General features: G+C 37.2%; 1 non-coding gene across 1 annotated transcript; it reads right to left on the bottom strand.

Moving 5' to 3' along the window:
• Nucleotides 1–4,454: 4,454 nt before the first annotated feature.
• Nucleotides 4,455–4,562, bottom strand: LOC148574327 (small nucleolar RNA R71). The gene has a single exon (XR_015906815.1). It is a non-coding gene; the product is annotated as a small nucleolar RNA R71 (small nucleolar RNA).
• Between the last annotated feature and the right edge of the window lie 1,935 nt (nt 4,563–6,497).

Here is a 6,497-nt window from a genome sequence, read left to right on the forward strand (position 1 = left end):
GGGTGGTAATCAATGCACATTGAAGATGAATGAAGTTAACACATGGTCATGACAACATGTGGAAAGTCAACAATAGAAATATAACGAGTGCATATGAGGACAATTAAATGCAAGATGTTTATTGGCATGCAGGCAAAGGCATGAGTAGCATAGATCAAGCACTCAATGTCCAAGTTAGATTACCAAGTCTTTCATACTAATAATCTGTTTGTAATGACAATTATATTAAATTAATATGATATGAAAAAGGGTTTTGTGAAAAGCAAGCATTTAGAGTAGGAAAATAAAAGGATGCATGATGAGCGGATAATTTATACGCTTTTTGCCATTGTTTTTAGTATATTTTTAGTAGGATCTAGTTACTTTTAGGGATGTTTTCATTAGTTTTTATGCTAAATTCACATTTCTGGACTTTACTATGAGTTTGTGTGTTTTTCTATGATTTCAGGTATTTTCTGGCTGAAATTGAGGGACTTGAGCAAGAATCAGATTCAGAGGTTGAAGAAGGACTGCTGATGCTGTTGGATTCTGACCTCCCTGCACTCAAAGTGGATTTTCTAGAGCTACAGAACTCAAAATGGCGCACTTCTAATTGCGTTGGAAAGTATACATCCAGGGCTTTCCAGCAATATATAATAGTCCATACTTTGGCCAAGAATAGATGACGCAAACTGGCATTCAACGCCAAATCTCTGCCCAATTCTGGCGTCCAGCGCCAGAAAAGGATCCAAAACCAGAGTTGAACGCCAGAAATGGATCAAAACCTAGCGTTCAACTCCACAAATGGACTCTGCACGTGAAAAGTTAAAGCTCAGCCCAAGCACACACCAAGTGGGCCCCGGAAGTGTATTTATGCATCAATTACTTACTCATGTAAACCCTAGTAGCTAGTTTATTATAAATAGGACCTTTTACTATTGTATTAGACATCTTTGGACGCCTGGTTCTTAGATCAGAGGGGCTGGCCATTCGGCCATGTCTGGACCTTTCACTTATGTAATTTTAACGGTAGAGTTTCTACACTCCATAGATTAAGGTGTGGAGCTCTGCTGTTCCTCAAAGATTAATGCAAAGTACTACTGTTTTTTATTCAATTCATCTTATTTCGCTTCTAAGATATTCATTCGTACTTCAACCTGAATGTGATGAACGTGACAATCATCATCATTCCCTATGAACGCGTGCCTGACAACCACTTCCGTTCTACATTAGATTGAATGAGTATCTCTTAGATCTCTTAATCGGAATCTTCGTGGTGTAAGCTAGAATGATGGCAGCATTCAAGAGAATCCGGAAGGTCTAAACCTTGTCTGTGGTATTCCGAGTAGGATTCAATGATTGAATGACTGTGACGAGCTTCAAACTCGCGATTGCCGGGCGTAGTGACAGACGCAAAAGGATAGTAAATCCTATTCCAGCATGATCGAGAACCGACAGATGAATAGCCGTGCTGTGACAGAGTGCGTTGACCATTTTCACTGAGAGGATAGGATGAAACCATTGACACGGGTGATGCCTCCAGACGATTAGCCGTGCCGTGACAGGGCATTTGGATCATTTTCCCAAGAGAAGACCGAAAGTAGCCATTGACAATGGTGATGTATCACATAAAGCCAGCCATGGAAAGGAGTAAGACTGATTGAATGAAGATAGCAGGAAAGCAGAGGTTCAGAGGAACGAAAGCATCTCCATACGCTTATCTGAAATTCTCACCAATGATTTACATAAGTATTTCTATCCCTATTTTATTAATTAATTTCGAAAACCCCATTACTATTTTATATCCGCCTGACTGAGATTTACAAGGTGACCATAGCTTGCTTCATACCAACAATCTCCGTGGGATTCGACCCTTACTCACGTAAGGTATTACTTGGACGACCCAGTGCACTTGCTGGTTAGTTGTGCGAAGTTGTGAACCATGGTATTGGCATCATGTTTTTGGCACCATTACCAGGGAAAGAAAGAGCGATGAATTTTACATAATTAAAGTGTAATCACAATTTCTACGCACCAAGCTTTTGGCGCCGTTGCCAGGGATTGTTTGAGTTTGGACAACTGACGGTTCATCTTGTTGCTCAGATTAGGTAATTTTCTTTTTGTTTTGTTTTCAAAAATCTTTCAAAAATCTTTCAAAAATATTTACCTTTGTTTTCGAAAAAATTAATTAAAAATATTTTCAAAAATATATTTTTCTTCAGAATTTTTACAAATGAATTCTAGTGTTTCATGAAACATGTTGAATCCTATCTGGCTGTAAAGCCATACCCAAACTGCTTTAGGATTGGTCTTCAACTAATCACCTCAATGGAGCCACGTCCAATTCTTTTGGATAGGGTATGTTAGGCTTGTCATGTCTGAATTACACTCATATTTTTATTAAAGCTTGGCTGGCTATTAAGCCATGCCTGACCCTTTGATTGGAGCTTTAAGACTAACATGGCAAGATTCCTGGAATTCATATTAAAAATTTTGGAATCCTTATTTTTATTTTTCACAATAATTTTCGAAAAAATTAAAAGAAAATACAAAAAAATCATAAAATCATAAAAATCAAAAATATTTTTTGTGTTTCTTGTTTGAGTCTTGAGTCATGTTATAAGTTTGGTGTCAATTGCATGTGCATCTTGCATTTTTCGAAAATTTTCATGCATTCATAGTGTTCTTCATGATCTTCAAGTTGTTTTTGATAAGTCTTCTTGTTTGATCTTTGCATTTGCATGTATTGTGTCTTTTCTTGTTTTTCATATGCATTCTTGAATTCTTAGTGTCTAAGCATTAAAGAATTCTAAGTTTGGTGTCTTGCATGTTTTCTTTGCATTAAAAATTTTTTCAAAAATATGTTCTTGGTGTTCATCTTGACATTCATAGTGTTCTTGGTGTTCATCTTGACATTCATAGAATTCTTGCATGCATCACATGTTTTGATCTAAAATTTCATGCATTGCATCATTTTTCTTGTTTTTCTCTCTCATCATAAAAATTCAAAAATAAAAAAAAATATCTTTCCCTTTTTCTCTCATCAAATTTGAAAATTTGGATTGACTTTTTCAAAAATTTTTAAAATCAAGTTGTTTCTTATGAGTCAAATCAAATTTTCAATTTGAAAATCTTATCTTTTTTTTTTAAAAAAATCTTTTTCAAAAATCAAATATTTTTCAAATTTCTTAGTTATTTTCGAAAATTCCAAAAATATTTTTCAAAAATCTTTTTCTTAATTTTACATCATAATTTTCGAAAATAACAATAACAATTAATGTTTTGATTCAAAAATTTCAAGTTTGTTACTTGCTTGTTAAGAAAGATTCAAACTTTGAGTTCTAGAATCATATCTCATGATTTCTTGTGAATCAAGTCATTAATTGTGATTTCAAAAATCAAATCTTTTTTAAAACTAATTTCAATCATATCTTTTCAAAAATATCTTCTCATCTTATCTTTTTCAAAAATTTGATTTTAAAATATATTTTCTAACTTCCTAACTTCTTATCTTTTCAAAATTTGTTGCAACTAACTAACTAACTTTTTGTTTGTTTCTTACCTTTTTCAAAACCACCTAACTAACTCTCTCTCTCTATTTTCGAAAATATCTTCCCCCTTTTTCAAAAATTTCTTTTTAATTAACTAATTATTTTATTTTTTTACTTGAATTTTCGAAAAACTACTAACCTTTTTCAAAATTATTTTTCGAAAATTACTAACTCTTTTTCAAAAAATTATTTTCGAAAATTCCCCTTTTCTCTCATCTCCCTCTATTTATTTATTCATCTACTAACACTTCATCTCACCCAAATTTGAACCCCCTATTCCATCTGTGTTCGAATTTCTTCTTCCTCTTTTCTTCTAACTCACACTGGGACCTCTATACTGTGGTAAAAAGGACCCCTATTACTATTATTTTTCTGTTCTCTTTTTTTCATATGAGCAGGAGCAAGGACAAGAACATTCTTGTTGAAGCAGATCCAGAACCTGAAAGGACTCTGAAGAGGAAATTAAGAGAAGCTAAATTACAACAATCCAGAGAGAACCTTTCAGAAATTTTCGAACAGGAAGAGGAGATGGCAGCCGAAAACAATAATAATGCAAGGAGAATGCTTGGTGACTTTACTGCACCTAATTCCAATTTACATGGAAGAAGCATCTCCATTCCTGCCATTGGAGCAAACAACTTTGAGCTTAAACCTCAATTAGTTTCTCTGATGCAGCAGAACTGCAAGTTTCATGGACTTCCATCTGAAGATTCTTTTCAGTTCTTAACTGAATTCTTGCAGATATGTGATACTGTTAAGACTAATGGAGTAGATCCTGAAGTCTACAGGCTCATGCTTTTCCCTTTTGCTGTAAGAGACAGAGCTAGAGTATGGTTGGACTCTCAACCTAAGGATAGCCTGAACTCTTGGGATAAGCTGGTCAAGGCTTTCCTAGCCAAGTTCTTTCCTCTTCAAAAGCTGAGCAAGCTTAGAGTGGATGTTCAAACCTTCAGATAGAAAGCAGGTGAATCCCTCTATGAAGCTTGGGAGAGATACAAAGGACTGACCAAAAAGTGTCCTTCTGACATGCTTTCAGAATGGACCATCCTGGATATATTCTATGATGGTCTGTCTGAGTTATCTAAGATGTCATTGGATACCTCTACAGGTGGATCCATTCACCTAAAGAAAACGCCTGCAGAAGCTCAAGAACTCATTGACATGGTTGCAAATAACCAGCTCATGTACACTTCTGAGAGGAATCCTGTGAGTAATGGGACGCCTATGAAGAAGGGAGTTCTTGAGGTTGATACTCTGAATGCCATATTGGCTCAGAACAAAATATTGACTCAGCAAGTCAATATGATCTCTCAGAGTCTGAATGGAATGCAAGCTGCATCCAACAGTACTCAAGAGGCATCTTCTGAAGAAGAAGCTTATGATCCTGAGAACCCTGCAATAGCAGAGGTAAATTACATGGGTGAACCTTATGGAAACACCTATAATCCATCATGGAGAAATCATCCAAATTTCTCATGGAATGATCAAAAGCCTCAACAAGGCTTTAATAATGGTGGAAGAAATAGGTTTAGCAATGGCAAGCCTTTTCCATCATCCACTCAGCAACAGACAGAGAATTCTGAGCAGAACTCATCTAGCTTAGCAAACTTAATCTCTGATCTATCTAAGGCCACTGTGAGTTTCATGAATGAAACAAGGTCTTCCATTAGAAATTTGGAAGCACAAGTGGGCCAGCTGAGTAAAAGGATCACTGAAATCCCTCCTAGCACTCTCCCAAGCAATACAGAAGAAAATCCAAAAGGAGAGTGCAAGGCCATTGACATAACCAAAATGGCCGAACCCAATGAGGGAGAGGAGGACGTGAATCCCAAGGAGGAAGACCTCCTGGGACGTCCAGTGATCAATAAGGAGCTTCCCTCTGAGGAACCAAAGGACTCTGAGGCTCATCTAGAGACCATAGAGATCCCATTAAACCTCCTTATGCCATTCATGAGCTCTGATGAGTATTCCTCTTCTAAAGAGAATGAGGATGTTACTGAAGAGCAAACTGCCAAGTTTCTTGGTGCAATCATGAAGCTAAATGCCAAATTATTTGGCATTGATACTTGGGAAGTTGAACCTCCCTTGTTCATCAATGAACTAAGTGATCTGGATCAACTGACATTGCCTCAGAAGAGACAGGATCCTGGAAAGTTCATAATACCTTGTACTATAGGCACCATGATCTTTAAGGCTCTGTGTGACCTTGGTTCAGGGATAAACCTCCTGCCCCTCTCTGTCATGGAGAAACTGGGAATCTATGAGGTGCAAGCTGCTAAAATCTCATTAGAGATGGCAGATAATTCAAGAAAACAGGCTTATGGACAAGTAGAGGACGTGTTAGTAAAGGTTGAAGGCCTTTACATCCCTGCTGATTTCATAGTCCTGGATACTGGAAAGGAAGAGGATGAATCCATCATCCTAGGAAGACCTTTCCTGGCCACAGCAAGAGCTGTGATTGATGTGGACAGAGGAGAATTGATCCTTCAATTAAATAAGGACAACCTTGTATTTACAACTCAAGGATCTCTCTCTGTATCAATGGAGAGGAAGCATAAAAAGCTTCTCTCAAAGCAGAGTCAACCAAAGACCCCACAGTCAAACTCTAAGTTTGGTGTTAGGGAGTCTCAACAAAGCTCTGCACATCTGTGAGGCTCCATGAGAGCCCACTGTCAAGCTATTGACATTAAAGAAGCGCTTGTTGGGAGGCAACCAATGTTTATTTATCTAACTATATTTTTCTTAGTTTTTCATGTTTTATTAGGTTCATGATCATGTGGAGTCACAAAATAAATAGAAAAATTGAAAACGGAATCAAAAACAGCAGAAGAAAAATCACACCCTGGAAGAAGCACCTGCCTGGCGTTCAACGCCAGAACAGAGCATGGTTCTGGCGCTGAACGCCCAAAATGGGCAGCATCCTGGCGCTGAACGCCCAGAACAAGCATGGTTCTGGCGTTCAACGCC

This window comes from Arachis ipaensis, chromosome B2 (genome assembly GCF_059453495.1).
Source record: "Arachis ipaensis isolate K30076 ecotype BB chromosome B2, ASM5945349v1, whole genome shotgun sequence".
In the NCBI taxonomy this organism is placed as follows: Eukaryota; Viridiplantae; Streptophyta; class Magnoliopsida; order Fabales; family Fabaceae; genus Arachis; species Arachis ipaensis.